Raw genomic sequence first — 15140 nt, forward strand, 5'->3', positions numbered from 1 at the left:
AGATGCCTGGGATTCCGGGGACCTGCTCCTCCGCCTGCCCCAGCCTTGCCAAGAAGAGCTCGCGCCTGGCAGCTGTGAGCCGTACTTCTTTTCAAAGCCTCCGTATCTCCTTTCCCTCCTCCCGCTTCCTCTCCCCCCAAAAAAGGAGGATGCCCCTTCTGTTGCCTACACAGGCTGTAATTTCGCTGTCAAACTGCAGCCAGGAGGTCAGTGTTGTGACTGACTGTGTAAGGATCCGCTCCCTCAGGGTAATTACACTCAATTCCCTCCTGAAGGACAGCTGGCTCTGGATGTGGCTTAAGAAACTGCTTCCCCATTCGCCGACACCCGATCTTCAGCCGGCGACACCACCAGGCACAGCAGCTCCTGGAGCGAATATGCAGCGTGGGCCCAGGCCACAGGGCGGACGTCTGGCACCAAGGGGAGAGGGGCCACCCGGGGACCGGGGTCCCAGGGAACAGAGTGGTCAGGAGCAGCTGTCACCTGGCCTCACCCTGCCTCAGGAAAACGCATCCTGCCTTGGAGGAGCTCCGTGCATGAGCTCCTCTCTTTGTTCCCTAGGTTGGCTTTGAGTTCCTGTGCCTGTCCCTCGTGTACCAGGCGCCCAAGAAGAACCTGAATGGGGCAGATGCTCCTGGAAAGAGCCTGGAGAGAGCTGAGAGTGGTGGCACACGCCCACCTATAATCCCAGCACCTGGGAGGCTGAGGCAGGAAAATCCCTGTGCGTTCAAGGCCAGCCTGAACTACACAGTGAGACCCTATCTCAAAAAGGATGCATCAGTAAAAAACAAAGTAAGGAAAAAAAAAAAAAAAGAAAGAAAGCAAGTGAAACAAAGCCCTCCACGCAAATACGGGCACCATGCTGCCCCTCGTCCCCTCCAGCCCACGGGCCCTAAAGGTGGCAGAGATGGGTGCCACCTTCCCCAGCCTCGCCCGTGGCGTGCGCTGTGCCCATCCCGGAGAGACCCCAGCGAGAGTCAGGGAGTCACTCGCCCACAACAAACAGTTAAAAGGAAGAAAGCAGGTCTGGCACTATCAACGCACTTTGATAACAATAAACTCTGCTTTTAATTTATGCTAATGTGCAGGGCTGTGGTGACAGTAAGAACTAAATTACAGAGTGGCTTTCGAGCTGGTAATTACCCCTCCATTTTTCGCTGCACTGGAAGATGGACACACAATTATGCTCTCGTGCTGTATATTAATACACATTCTTGACATCTTCAGCGGACCTGGAGCTGTCATTGAGCTTTTTGTCTCCTTTAATTGAAAATTAATGGTTACTGGGTTGCCACGGAAACAGAGGCCATGGACGCCAATGGCGCTCATGTCTCACCGAGGGACTGGCAGCGTCGGGAGTCCGGAATGACCTTGAAAGTTAAAAGAAAAAAAAGAACTTAAAAAAGAAGGGGAGAGGAGGCGAGTGTGGGTCAGAGCCGGGGAGAGGCAGAAGAGAAGCAGGAGTGGCAAGGACGGGAAGAGGAGAAGAGATTAAAAATAAAAAAAGAAGAGAAAATTCCAGGAGGCTGGGGACACAGATGGCGGAAGGGGAAGAAATTAAATTAGTTAAGTTTTACCTATCGTGCTTACTTCCTCTCCTGCTCTAAGAACCACTGAAAAATTGAGTGTTGGGTCTCATCCCCAAAAGCCCAGAACCTGCGCATGCGTATTAGCACCGCCAACCTAGAGCCCGGAAGGAGGAAGCAGACGGTCCTAGGAGCCACGGGAGGCGGCCAGAAGAGCAGGGGCCGGGGCAAGGGGTGCCATGGGCGCTCACTTTTCAGGGGCCAAGAAATAGGGCTGCTGTCAGAAATAGATATGGTGGATATGGCGGCTCAGGCTGGTGACCCCAGCACTCAGGGAGGCTGAGGCAGGAAGATCAGAAGTTGGAGCTCAGCCTGGGTCCTGCAGCAATTTAGCGAGACGTGTGTCAAAATAAAAAATAAAGAAGGGCTGGGGATGTAGCACAGTGCAAAGGCCCTGGGTCTGATCTTGGTGCCATGAAAGAAAGGGAGGAAGGAAGGAAGGGAGAGGGAAAGAAGAGAAAAAAGAAGGCCAGGGATTTAGCTCTGGCCACAAGGATGAACGCATGCTACCCAGGAAGGGCAAGGACCCTGCTGGGTAGATAGATACTGCAACCAGGGCAGTTACGGGTCTCTAATTTCCTTGCGGGTGGTCTGTTGCAGTGCTGTTTATCAGAGCAAATCTAGAATAGTCTGGGTCCCTAATTGAAGATGGAGCCAGGCATGGTAGCATATGCCTGTAATCCCAGCATTCAGGAGGCCGAGGCAGGAGGATCGCCATGAGGTCAAGGCCAACATGAGCTACATAGTGAGACCCTGCCTCAAAAAAACAAAACAAAAAATTGAAGATCGGTAAGTGATAAGCTTTATTATTTTTTTTTTGGTACTGGGAATCAAACTCAGGATCTTGCGCTTGCCAGGCAGGTGCTGTGCCAGTGAGCTACATCCCCCGCCATGATAAGCTTTATAATAGACCCCAAAGAAGGAGTACGGTACAGTCGTGTTGTTTTATTTTTTGTGTGTGTTGTTTTTGAGACAAGGTCTCACTATGTAGCCCAGGCTGGCCTTGAACTCACAGAGACGCTCCTGCCTCAGCCTCCCAAGTACGGGGATTGCAAGTGTGCACCACTACACCTGGCAGTACAGTCATTTTAAATTATAACACAGAGGACTATTCCATGACCCTGTTTCTAAATTTTTAGATGCTATGTACATTAAGTGTGTTATGCTGTAATAAAGTTAAATGTACATGTGTGTAAATGTGAGTGTGAGCCTGTGTGTGAGGGTGAACTTTAAAAAAAAACTATAGAAAGATGCAAGAAAATCTGACCATGGTTACCTGGTTCTCCGTGTTATGTGAGCGATCTTGATTTCCTTTTTGTGCTTTCTCAGTATCCTCCAAATTTTGTACAATAAATATATTTAAAAATTAATAGATATAACTTGGATTAACAGCATAAAGGACAAGGTGTTTTTAAAATTCACTTCTCAGCTGGGCTGGATGGTGCATACCTCTAATCCCAGCCCTCAGGAGGCTGAGGCAGGAGGATCACCGCCAGTTCAAGGCCCAGCCTGGACTACATAGTGAGAGCCTGTCTCAAGAAAACCAGAGAAAATAATTCAGGCCCTGCCCCCCAACACTCAGGACAGGAGGAAGGTACCAGGCGGCTGTGTGCCTTGAGCTGACAGGGACAGGAGGGGAAGGGTCCCATCTTTCTTCCCACCCCTGGCTCCCTCCAGCCCTGCCTGCCCTTGCCTGGCCCGTCCTTCTCTGCTCCTCTCCCTGCCCTCCTTCCCAGCGCAGGAACAAACAGCAGACAGCCGGGGCAGCGTGGCGGTGGCAGCGAGGGACTCGGGAGCTGCCTTCATCCCGGCTTCCCTGATCCCGACCTTAATCCACGCTCGCATCCTGTCAGCCGCTGCTAGGGCTGACATTGCTGCGGGCGCCTTCTCGGCAGCCGCGCCTCAGATCTCCCTCCTCCGGGACTTCTAAAGAGGAGCCGAGGCTGCTCCGCTACAGCCCGCCTCCCGCACTGCCCTCCAGCAAAGCCTGGCTCCCAGGAGGGCGCCGCCCGGCGTGGGAGGAGGGGAGAGCGGCTGCGCCTCGGGGCCCAGGGAGCCAGGTCATCTCCAGGCAGGGAGGGCTGGCTGGGGGTGAGGCACAAGGGGAAACTGAGGCTGGAGCCCTGGGAACTGCAGCTGCGCGTGCTGGCTGAGGAGGAAGCAGAGGCTGCAGGAGGTCACGGTGCAGAGCGGCTTTGGCTTTGGCTTTGGCCCTGTCACATGGGCAGGGGATGCCTGGACACCTGTGGGGGCTGGGAGCGCCCACCCTGCAGCAGTGAACCAGCCAGGTGCCTGGCTTTCCTGCGCTCTCATCTCTCCTGTTTGTTTGCTTGCTTTTGTTTCTGTTTGAGATAGGATCTCACAATGGAGCCCACACTGGCCTTGAACTCACTGGATCCTCCTGCCTCAGCCTCCCAAATTCTGGAATTACAGTTGTACACCACCACACCTGGCTTTGTTGTCCTTCTGACCAATTCCTTTCCACTCTGGAGGAGTCAGAGTCCCATCCTTGTGTGTGCTGGTGTTGTGTGAGGGGCTCAAGGGCCTTGTTGTCTCCTGTCTTTGGGAAATCCCCAATCTCAGGAATCCCCGGAACCTGCTCCTGGAAACCCCCACCTGCTGAATCTACAGCCCTGGAGAGGGGTCTAGACTCTAGAGCTCTCTGAATCTAACGCCCATTATTTATTTATTTATTTATTTATTTATTTATTTATTTATTTATTTAAGCGGAGGATTGAGCCCAGGTCCTTCCCACTGAGCTACATCCTTGATCCTTTTGTATTTTGTAGCTATGTCTCACTAAGTTGCTGAATTGCTCAGGCTGAGTTGAACTTGCAATCCTCCTGTCTCAGTCTCCCAGAGAGCTGGCATCACACACATGCACTACCATGCCTGACTAAAAAAAAAAGTCATTAAAGTGGAAAACGGCCTCCTTGGTGCTTTCCCCTCTCTAGCGCTGGGTCCATGCTGTGTGCTCTTCTGATCCATGGGCAGACAGAGCTTAAAGTCCTTGTGTCAGGCTGAAGCCGCTGCTCTGCAGATCTCGAGAGACCCCAGGGGATGCTGCCTGCAAGAACCCGGGGCCAAGGGTGGGAGCCTGCCCTGCACCTGTTCACACTGCCCCTGGACGTAGCTCGCACGCATCTGGCGGAGTGGGGCTTCCAGGGCCATCTTCAAGAGCGGACTCCGCATCCCTCGAAGGGGACTTGGAAGCCGCTGGGCCTCAGGCGGAAGGCACTGTTGCCCTGCCCTGGGTGACAGGATGCCCGCCTCAGTATTTGTGGAAGCTGGGGTCACCTCCCCCACCTCCCAGCCTCCCCACCCTGGGCTGCCCCCATCCTGCACGCGAGCCAGGCCGACCAGTGTGGCACAGAGGGTGTCTCTGGGAGGAAGGCGGTGGCGATGTGTTCCCTGGACTCTGCAGTTGGCTCCCACCTACCAGCTAGCAGAGCACCGCCAGCCCTCGCCATCACCCGGCTGGGAGGACCCCGGAGGGCCCTCAGAGGACACAAGACAAGCGAACCCAAGGCATGCCTCTTTTCATTCTTGGTTTTTGTTTTTGTCTTTCAAACTCACTATGTAGTTCAGGCCGGCCCTCATTACCCAGCCCAGGCTGGCCTCGAACTCACAGGACCCTCCAGCCTGGGCCTCCCGAGTGCTGGGATTACAAGCGTGAGCCACCACGCCCGGGTCTTTATCCTCGTTTTGTACAGCGATCCCCTTCGAATCCTCCCGGGTAACAGGTGCGGCTACCTCGGAAGCCCCTGTCCCAGGCGTCCTCTCCGGGCGGCCCGGCCTCAAGCTGTCTGGCTCCTGAAACCAGCCCATCTGTCTGGGAGGACTCGGAGCCAGCTGGGAGGGGCCCCAGCACCCGGCTCCTTCCAGGCCGCCGGAGTAGGAGAACCCTGATGTCTGCCCCGGGGGTGTTGGGCAGGCGGAAGACAAGCGCCAGATCCCGAAGCTCCCACGGGCAGGGGGCCAGAACCCCAAACCCCAGCCCCCGCCCTGCCCCTCCAGCCACCGTCCGGAAAAAATAAACGACTTCCTGCAAGCAGTTCCGAAACGCAGCCTGTGAGTCGGCAGTGACACACGTTACATAAATAGAAGCCGCAGAGGGGAAAGCCTGTTCTCTCTCTCATTATTTACCACTCTCTAACCATCCCCAGCTGTGTGCGTAAACAGGCGCATTGGCCCATAATGAGGACCAGACCTCGGCCAGCCGGGCTGCCAGAGGGGCGCGGTGCTGAGTGTGTGTCTGTCGCCCCTGCGATGGGTGGTGTGTGGGTCTGAAGAAGGGGACCTCAGACAGGCCCGCCAGGGTGGGACAGAGCGGCCAGTGCCCTGCAGGACGGGTGCCGGAGAGGAGGCGTCAAGGCCGCCTGCGTGTGGGAGGGGAGGCGAGACCACAAGCCCAGCGCCAGGCTGCAAATGTACCCAGCTGGGAGCCCCGCCTCCCTGGGTGGCCTCTGAGGGCGGCCAGGGCTGAGTCCAACCTATGGTACCCCGGGGTGAGTGTGAGGCCCTGGCGGGTGCAATGCCAGCACGGGTGCAGGTGCAGGTGGCGTGGTAACTGTGGGGTGGGCAGATCTGGGTCACAGAAGAATGGTATGTGCTTGAGGGAGCTGATGGTCACAGATGGTGTCATAGGTAGAAATCTGTACCCCACAACCAGATATATATACCTGAAGTCCTATTGCCCAGCACCTCAGAACAACATCTTGTGCTGGGTGTGGTAGCAGATGCCTGTAATCCCAGCACTTGGGAGGCTGAGGCAGGAGGATCACTGTGAGTTCAACTCTGCTGATGCTACATAGATTTAAAAAAAAAAAAAAAAAAGTGAGATGACCACGGGAGTATGTAAATACGTCTGTGAGGTAGGGAAGGTGCAGCTGTGTGTGTCTGTATGTGCCAGTACACACGTGCTCTGTATCCGTGTGCCATCGTCCTGGGAGGGCACCCATGGGTATCCTTCATGTCTGGCTGTCTCTGTAAGAGCCATTCCTGATCTTGGACAGCACTGCCAGAGCCCAGGTCAGCCCTGGGGCAGGGCTGTCCCCAGTCTGTTCCCAGCCTGGACAAAAGTGCTCCTCAGAGACCCCGAGGAAGCCAGACAGGATCTCAGTGTGTAGTTCAGCCTGGCCTCAAACTCGTGGCAATCCTCCTGTCTCACCCTCCAGAGTGCTAGGATTACAGGCGTGCATGCCACTTAGCACATCTCACCAAGAATGATTTGATTTGATTTGATTTGATTTTTGAAACAGGGTCTCACTCTTTAATTCAGGCTGGCTTTGAACTTACTATGTCACCCAGAGTGGGCTCTAACTCATGATGATCCTCCTGCCTCAGCCTCCCAAGTGTTGATATTATGGGCACGTGCCACCAAACCCGGCTAAGAATAGTTATAACAGATGAGCATCTGCTAGGGGAAGGGGACATAAAAAAAGAATTGAAGGGGCTGGGGATTTAGCTCAGTGGCACAGCACCTGCCTGGCAAGCGCAAGGTCATGAGTTCAATTCCCGGTACTGGAAAAAAACAAACAAACAAAACAAACACACACAAAAAAGAATTGAGATGTGTTATATGCATGTACCAACTCCCCACAATGAATGTAATTATTATATACTGCAAACATGTACTAAAAAAATAAAAATAAAAAAAGATGAACACTGAACAACTAATTTGAAGACAACAATTGATGCAATATAACAACCACGGATGAATTCCTACCATATTGTCTAGTGAAACACTGTATCGTTTCTATGGTTTTTTTGTTTTGTTTTGTTTTGTTTGTTTTCAGACAGGGTCTTGCTATGCAGTTCAGGCTGGCCTTGAGCTCACTTTGTAGCCCAGGCTGGTCTCGAACTTGCAGTGATCCACCTGTCTCAGCCTCCCATGTGCTGGGATTACAGGCGTGCGCCACCATGCCCAGCTTTTTTTTTTCATAACGGGAATCGAACTCAGGACCTTGTGCTTGCCAGGCAGGTGCTTGTGCAGCTGAGCCATATCGCTGGCTGTGTGAGTCTTTATTTATGTGTTTACTTTTCCAGTACTGGGGATTGAACCCAGGGCCTTTGCGCTGAGCTACAGCCCAGGCCCTTTTATTTATTTATTTTTTGTCTTTTTGAGACACGGTATTGCCATGAAGTTCAGGCTGGCAGTGGACTCACTTTGTAGCCCAGGCTGGTCTTGAACTCACAACAATCGTCCTGCCTCAGCCTCCCGAGTGCTGGGATTACAGGCATGCGCCACCATGCCCGGCATCTAATCGTTTTTTTTTGTTTTTTGTTTTTTTTTTAATTCTCTTTAATGGTTTGATCGGTCTTGCATTCTTACATCTGGTAATCTGGGCAACTTCGTTGAAGATAACAATATGTAATATAACAACCACTGTTAATTCCTATCATTTTATTCTGAAACCCTGTAACATTTTTATTGTTTTTGCTTTGTTTTGTTTTTGTCTATGTTGTTGGTATTTTGCTATTGTTCTTTTTCAATTATTCCCCTTAAAATTAAAAAAAGAATAAAGGATTTGGTTGAGGAAAAAAATAAAAAAGATGAACATTTGCCATCAATTTGATGATAGGAAGCATGAACCTCAATTAAGCAAAATGCTATCCCTTCCCCAGAGTTCTATTCTTCCTATTAATAGACCTGTGTTGCTAAACATCAGACTCAATTATTACTGTAACTTCATCCATAAAAACATGGTGGACATTTGTTTCCTCTTGTGTTTATACAACCCTACATAGCATCCTCGATTTTGCCTCTTGGCCTTCGAAGTCTAAAGACTTTCCCCTGTAGAGCCGGATGTGGTGGCACACACCAGTAATCCCAGCACTCAAGAGGCTGAGACAGGAGGATCATTGGGAGTTTGAGACCAGCCTGGGCTACAAAGTGAGCTCAAGTCCAGCCCGAACTGCATAGCGAGACCCTGTCTCAGAAAGACAAGAAAAAAAAAAAAAAAACACAACTTTCCCGTGTCCTGTACAGAAAATGTGTGCTGGTCTCCGCCTCTGCTGCCAGTAGCCACCACAGCACACAGCAGCCACCAAGGCCACATGAACTAAGGGGCGTGGCCATGTCCCAGCACAGCGCCATGACAGACACATGGCCACACTGCACGGAGCCAGTCCGAACAAGGGCAGCCTTGGCCTCACTGATGGCTGGGAGTGGGGTGAGTAAATCCTCCTCGTCCAGGGGTTTGGCAGAACAACTCCCTGGGTGAAGGGGCGAATATGAGTCCGAAGGATTCGAGAACAGAGCCCACCCGAGAAAGCCCCCAGGCATCCCTACTGTGTGCGGCATCTGGCGGGGCCCGAGCAGGGGGCTCGTGGTTCCCGTGGCTCCCGCACGCCAGCCCACACCATGACCTCTGCCAGCCTGGGCCCCAAGACCCTGATTCCCTGCAGCCCCTGCTTTCTGGCTTTGCTCACGATGCCCAGGTCCTCTCCTCGGCAGTCTCCTCTACACGTGACCTCCAGCTGCTGGGCAGCAGCAAGGCCCCAGAGCCGGCCCTGAAGGCCAAGGAGAGCCACCTGTGCCCACCCTGCACGCAGAACCTGTTCCTGCTCCCAGCTCCAGAGGGTGCTGCCGCTGTGCCTCTCCCGACCCCCCACCCCAGCCTTCTGATGGCCAGTGCCTGCCCTTCCTCCCTGAGGTCCCTCTGGGCACCTTCTGGGGAGCCCGACACCTGTAATGGTGCAACTGCATATAAATTCTCCCACTCGGGGCTGGGGTGCGGCTCAGGACAGAGCGCTTGCCTGGCATGCACGAGGCCCAGTTCCACCCCAGTGTGGGATAAAAGCCTTCTCTCAGCTCAGCTCCCCCGGAGGGCCTGTGGTACTCCCGGCACAGCCGTCTTCTGCTGCAGCCTTCAAGTGACAAGAACGACTCCCTAGCTCAGGGAAGAGTGGAGTTTTGGGGGGTTTTTGGAGGGTGAACCCAGGGCCTTTGCACTGAGCTCCATCCATAGCCATTTTTATTTTGGGGGACAGAGTCTTACTAAGTCTCTAAGTTGCCCAGACTGAGCTTGAACTTGTGATCCTCCTGCCTCTGCTTCCCACAGTCCTGAGATTACAGGGATGTGCCACCTTGCCTGGCTTCTATTCCCCCCTCACGCCCCTCCCAAGGGCGGCAGAGATAGATCGAGAATATTTTGATGAACAGCCAAGCATTGGTGGTTGGTAGCTATTCCCAGGGTGAGTCTACCTCGGCCTGGGCCTTCCTCCTTCATACCCCGCTTCATCCCTCGTGTCAGTGGCTGGGGACCCAAGCCCCGGGGACCCAAGCCCCAGGTTCCAGGGGAAGGACTGCTGCCTTGGCTGGGTGAAGTTCCAGGGAAAGGCGCCAGGAGTGGGGAGAAGATGGCGCGGGGCACCATTAGTGGGGCAGGGGTGACTCAGAGAGCACTGGTGAAGTTCTGTCACATTTTCTACCCAGATCCCACCCCTCCCTTCCTCCAGTCTATAAAGATTCATTTTTTAGGGACATTTTATGACCCCAGCTCACACCTGCACGGCCCCAACTTGTGCTAAGCTGTCAAGTGATTTTTATTTGACTACACTCAACATCAAATTACATTCAAATCAAATGAGATTGGCCGGGCGTGGTGGCGCATGCCTGTAATCCCCGCACTCAGGAGGCTGAGGCAGGGGGATCGTTGTGAGTTCCAGGCCAGCCTGGGCTACAAAGTGAGCTCAGAGTCAGCCTGGACTGCATAGCGAGACCCTGTCTCAAAAAGACAAAACACACACACAAAAAAAAAAAAAAAAAATCAAATGAGATTGACATGCATTTATTGTGCACCTACTATGTTTTTTTTTTTTTTTTTTGGTTTTTCCCCGGTACCGGGAACCGAACTCACGACCTTGCACTTGCCAGGCAGGCGCTTTTGCCGCTGAGCTAAATCCCCAGCCCCTGTGCACCTACTATGTGAAAGAGAGCAAGCTGGATGCAAGGGGAAATAACAGCAAAACTAGAATCCAGGGCCCCTAACTGAAGGACTTGATGATTTCTTTTTTAAAAATTTATTTATTTATTTATTTATTTATTTATTTATTTATTTTGGTCTTTTTGAGACAGGGTCTCGCTATGCAGTTCAGGCTGGCCTTGAGCTCACTTTATAGCCCAGGCTGGTCTCGAACTCACAACTATCCTCCTGCCTCAGCCTCCCAAGTGCCGCGATTTGCTGGGATTACAGGCCAGCGAGCTCTGCCACGCCCGGAGCCAAGGACTTGATGATTTCATCAGGGAAAGAAGGCAGAAATAACCAAACAATTGATACTATGTGTTTAAAGTTACTAGGTGCTTCTGAAATAAGTTGGACAATGACACACTGTAACAATAAGACACTGAGTAGGGGAGGTATGAACTGCCAAGGCCACAGGAAACAATGCCAGGGACTAGTATCTGATGCCTACAAGGTATCCAGTGCCTACAGTATATGCATCACCTACAATGTATCCAATGTCTATAGTGTAACCAGGACCTACAACGCGTCCAGTATACACAGTGTACCCAGTGCCTATGGTATATCCAGTACATAGGGTGTATCTAGTCTCTATAACGTATCCATTGCCTACAGTGTATCCAGTGCCTGTACTAAGAACCCTGAAAAAGCCAGGACCCGCCCCCCCCAGCTGTCTGCCCGACCCTTACTGAGATGAAGAAACTGAGGTCAAGCCCCTTGCTGCAAGATTTCAGGCTAGAAATGCCAGGACTGGGATTTAAATCCAGAGTCTTCACAAGGGAGGGAGATACGGGGTAGCTCACCAAAGGAGGCAGAACTAAGCCTTACCTGCTGTGTGCATTTATAGGCCCAGCTACTCAGGAGGCTGAGATCATTTGAGCTGTGGAGTTCAAGGCCAGCCTGGGAGAGAGAGTGAGATCCCTGTCTTTAAAAAAAAAAAAAGGAAAGAGGAGAAGAAAGAAGAGGAGGAGGAGGAAGAGGAAGAAGAGGAGGAGAAGGAAGAGGAGGGGAACAACAACTAAAAGGGGAAGGGGTTCTTTTTTCTGTCCCTGCTGTTTGGCCTTTCTGCGTCGAAGGATATAGCGAGGGTATGGTGCTGGGTCTGCCGCCCTAGCCCTGCCCTAGCTGTGTCTTCCGTGTCCCCTTCTTGAGAGATTTCACTCGACCCCAAGATGCTGTGTTCTAATTAAGGGAAAACTGCTCACTGCCTGTCAAGTTCCTGTTCATTTCCTGGTCCTTAATGACTGATTTTCTACCCACCAGCCCGCAGCCTCCATGCCCAGCACTGCATACAAAGCCAGTCTCTGAGTCCCTAAAAGTGACTGCAAACATCTCCCAGGGCCTGGGCTCCCAGCCAGCCTGGCACCAGGAAGGGCAACACAACCTGTCTGGTCCTGCGGGCCTCTCTCCTCGCAGCCCCAAGGATACACCCCACCAGACCAGGGTTCTCTACTCAAGGGAATATGGTAAACTGGTAAGTGCCCCAGGGTGGGAGCCCCCCTAAAAAGGAGTGAGCAGAAAGCTGCCTTCAAGGCTGCTGGCAGTTCATTAAGATATCAGCCCTTCCTGAAATATTTCTTTGTTGAAGCCATCACTGCCCCTCCTACTCCTCACCTCCTCCTCTCGGCACAGACCCTGGGTCTCTGAGTCAGGAAGGCTGGGGAGCAGGGTAGAGGGAGAGGGGAGAAGGTTCAAGGAGGAGGCACTCACATGTGGGCAGGAGGGGGGAAATTAGCTGGGGCAGGAGGCAAAGGGAGTTCACAAAAGGAAGCCCACTGCAGAGACCACAGTGGCTACCAGTGCACCTACCATCGAAGCCTCCATCTTCAGGAGGCAGAGTAGGAAACAGGTGTGGAGAGGGTGGACTATGGCGGCAGCCTCTTAAATGACCTGGAGATATAGCGCATCTGGCAACAGGAAGTTGAGTAAAACACAAGGAGCAAAAGGATAGTTTTTTTTTTTCCTTGCTGGGCTGGCCATGGGACCCAGGGCCTCAGGCTTGTAAGTAGGAGCTCTACCCCTGAGCCACACCTCACAGCCCTTGCTTAGCATTTAAAGATACCCAGGTGGTACTCAGAGGGTGGAGAGGGCTTCCACTGTCTCAGTGATGGGTTTTTCTTGTTTGTTTGTTTGAGACAGAATCTTCCTCTGCAGTTCAGGCTGGCCTTGAGCTCACTTTGTAGCCCAGCTGGGCTCAAACTCAGGTGATCCTCCTCCTGCCTCAGCCTCCCCAGGGCTGAGGTCACAGGTGTTCGCTGGTTTTTATTTTTATTTTTTTAAACACAAAGGTGCACAAATCCTAAGTATACACACAGCTCAACTAATCCTCACAAAGTGAACACACTCTCACACCCCCCAGAAAACCCTGCCAACCAGCCCCATACCCCGAAAAGCTACTCTCTCGAGTTCTAACGCCATCTGTCTGTCCCACTGGTTTTTACATTTCAGTCAATGGAATCAATGTTTACTTACGTGTCTGACTTTTACACTCAAAACTCCTTTAAGGTTCCCACGTGCCACTGTGTGTGGCACTAGTCTGCCCAACCCTGGTGCCAAGTACCAGCCCCACTTCTATGGGTATAGACTGAGGAGTGCAGCTGCTGTGCTTTCCTAATAAAGTTTTATTCCTCAATAATGAAAACAAACATTTTGGAAGAAAGAAAAAGATTCAAGCGTTTGAATGAATGGAAACAAACTATCTGGGCAAGATGTGCTGGGCCATCCCAGGAGCCACACTGAGCTCCAGACCATAACCAAAATAAATCTACACCCAGACATGGAATAATCAAGATCCCAGAAATTCAGCAAAAGAACAGAATATTAAAAGCTGTGAGGAGGGGCTGGGGATCTAGCTCAGTGGCACAAGTGCCTGCCTGGCAAGTGTAAGGTCCTGAGTTCAAGTCCCAGCACCAAATAAATAAATAAATAAAAGCTGTTAGAAAAAAGAAACAGCAGGGCGTGCTGCTGCATGCCTGTAATCGCAGCACTCAGGAGGCTGAGGCAGGAGGATCGTTGTAAGTTTGAGACCAGCCTGGGCTACAAAGTGAGCTCAAGGCCAGCCTGAACTGTATAGCAAGACTGTCTCAGAAAGACAAAAAAAAAAGGAAGAAAGAAAGAAGAATAAAGAAACAGACCACCTATAAAGGGAACCCCATCAGAATCAAGGCAGACTTTCAACACAAACATTCAAGCCAAGAAAAGCTTGGAGTAAAAGTATTTCAGGTCCCGAAAGGAAACAATAAGCGCTCATGGCACTGCTGCCTGCTTGCTGTGTGACTTGCAGTTACCTGATCTCTCTGGGCCTCACCTGTAAAATGGGCAGAAGAGCCATCAAAGATGAGGGGGCAAAGCAGCCAAGTGCCTGGCACACGTGTATTACTGAACAAATGGCAACTTACGAGGCATGATGAAAAAATGCGACGAATGTTTAAATTAAAAGTATGGGTGGGTGTGGTGTCTTTAGTTGAGGTAACCTGGCAGCCTGAATGTCCTGAAAGGATTTGAAACCTTGATCTTTCATGGTTACTTGCCTTTGGGGGAGCCCAAGAGGCCTCAATGAGATGAATATGGACACAGTGTCAAGTTTTTACAACCTGCCTTTCCTATGGATGGCACTCAGCAGCAGCATTCACCGTATTTTTTTTTTTTTTTTTTAGTTGCACCTCATAAAGACTCGAAAAAGTGATGACATTTTTCTGTGCCTCAGTTTCCTCTTCTGTAAAACAGCGCTAACAAGCCGGGCATGGCGGCACATATCTATAATCCCAGCACTTGGGAGGCTGTGGCAGGAGGATCCCTGTAAGTTCAAGACCAGCTTGGGCTACACACTGAATTCAAGGCCAGCCTGGACTACCTAGTGAGACTCTGTCTCAAAACAACAAGAATAAGCAAATCAAAACAAAATACAGCAAACTAAACTATTTATCTCTTAGGGTTCTCTTGAAGACAAAACGAGTCAATGTGCCCCGCTTTAGCTGTCATCTGATTCTTATTGCCACTGCTGTTGCTACGCTGGAAAGGTCACGGTGATATCCAAATAAACGGCACTGCGCTGGGGTGTACTTCAGTGGTGGATCATGTGTTTAGCATCCTTGAAGCCCTGGGTTTGAGCATTAGCGCCACCCAAAAAAGAAATAACTGAAGGGCACCGGAAGTCCTCTCAAACTTCACACCTAGATGTGGGAAAGGTTCCCGCAGGATCTAAGTGTCCCATCACGCTGGCCCAATACAGTGACACCGTGCCGGGGCAGGTGTCACTATAGTACAATGCCTTGTGGCTATTGTCTCCTCAGAGAAAGGAGGGAGGATGAGGACGGAAGAGACCCCTGGCTCTCCAGGCCCCCAGCAAGCCTTTCTCTTGGAGAGCCCCTCCCAGCAACCTCTGCGGAGCCTGGCGGGGCTGCCCTGTCCACCTGCCCCAGGTGGCTTGGGGCCAAGCGGGCCTTCACCAGCCGCTGTTTTCTCGCCCTCGCTCCAGGCAGTGTCTCCCCTTGGTCACCGGGACCCGGCAGCCGGAGGCCTCTTCCTTCTCCCGGCACCCGGCCTCTGCTCGTCGGGGCTTCCCCATCTCAACCCAACTCCCGCC

At 52.0% G+C, this 15140-nt stretch overlaps 1 long non-coding RNA gene across 1 annotated transcript; it reads right to left on the minus strand.

Annotated features, from left to right (window-relative positions):
* Positions 1–1047: 1047 nt before the first annotated feature.
* LOC102012577 lies at positions 1048–12722 on the minus strand. Its single transcript, XR_261866.2, has 3 exons — positions 12365–12722; positions 11384–11455; positions 1048–1370 (listed from the first exon to the last, which is right to left on the minus strand). It is a non-coding gene; the product is annotated as an uncharacterized LOC102012577 (long non-coding RNA).
* Positions 12723–15140: the final 2418 nt, after the last annotated feature.

This window comes from Chinchilla lanigera, unplaced genomic scaffold, assembly GCF_000276665.1.
Source record: "Chinchilla lanigera isolate Chin_1 unplaced genomic scaffold, ChiLan1.0 scaffold00036, whole genome shotgun sequence".
NCBI classification, from domain to species: Eukaryota; Metazoa; Chordata; class Mammalia; order Rodentia; family Chinchillidae; genus Chinchilla; species Chinchilla lanigera.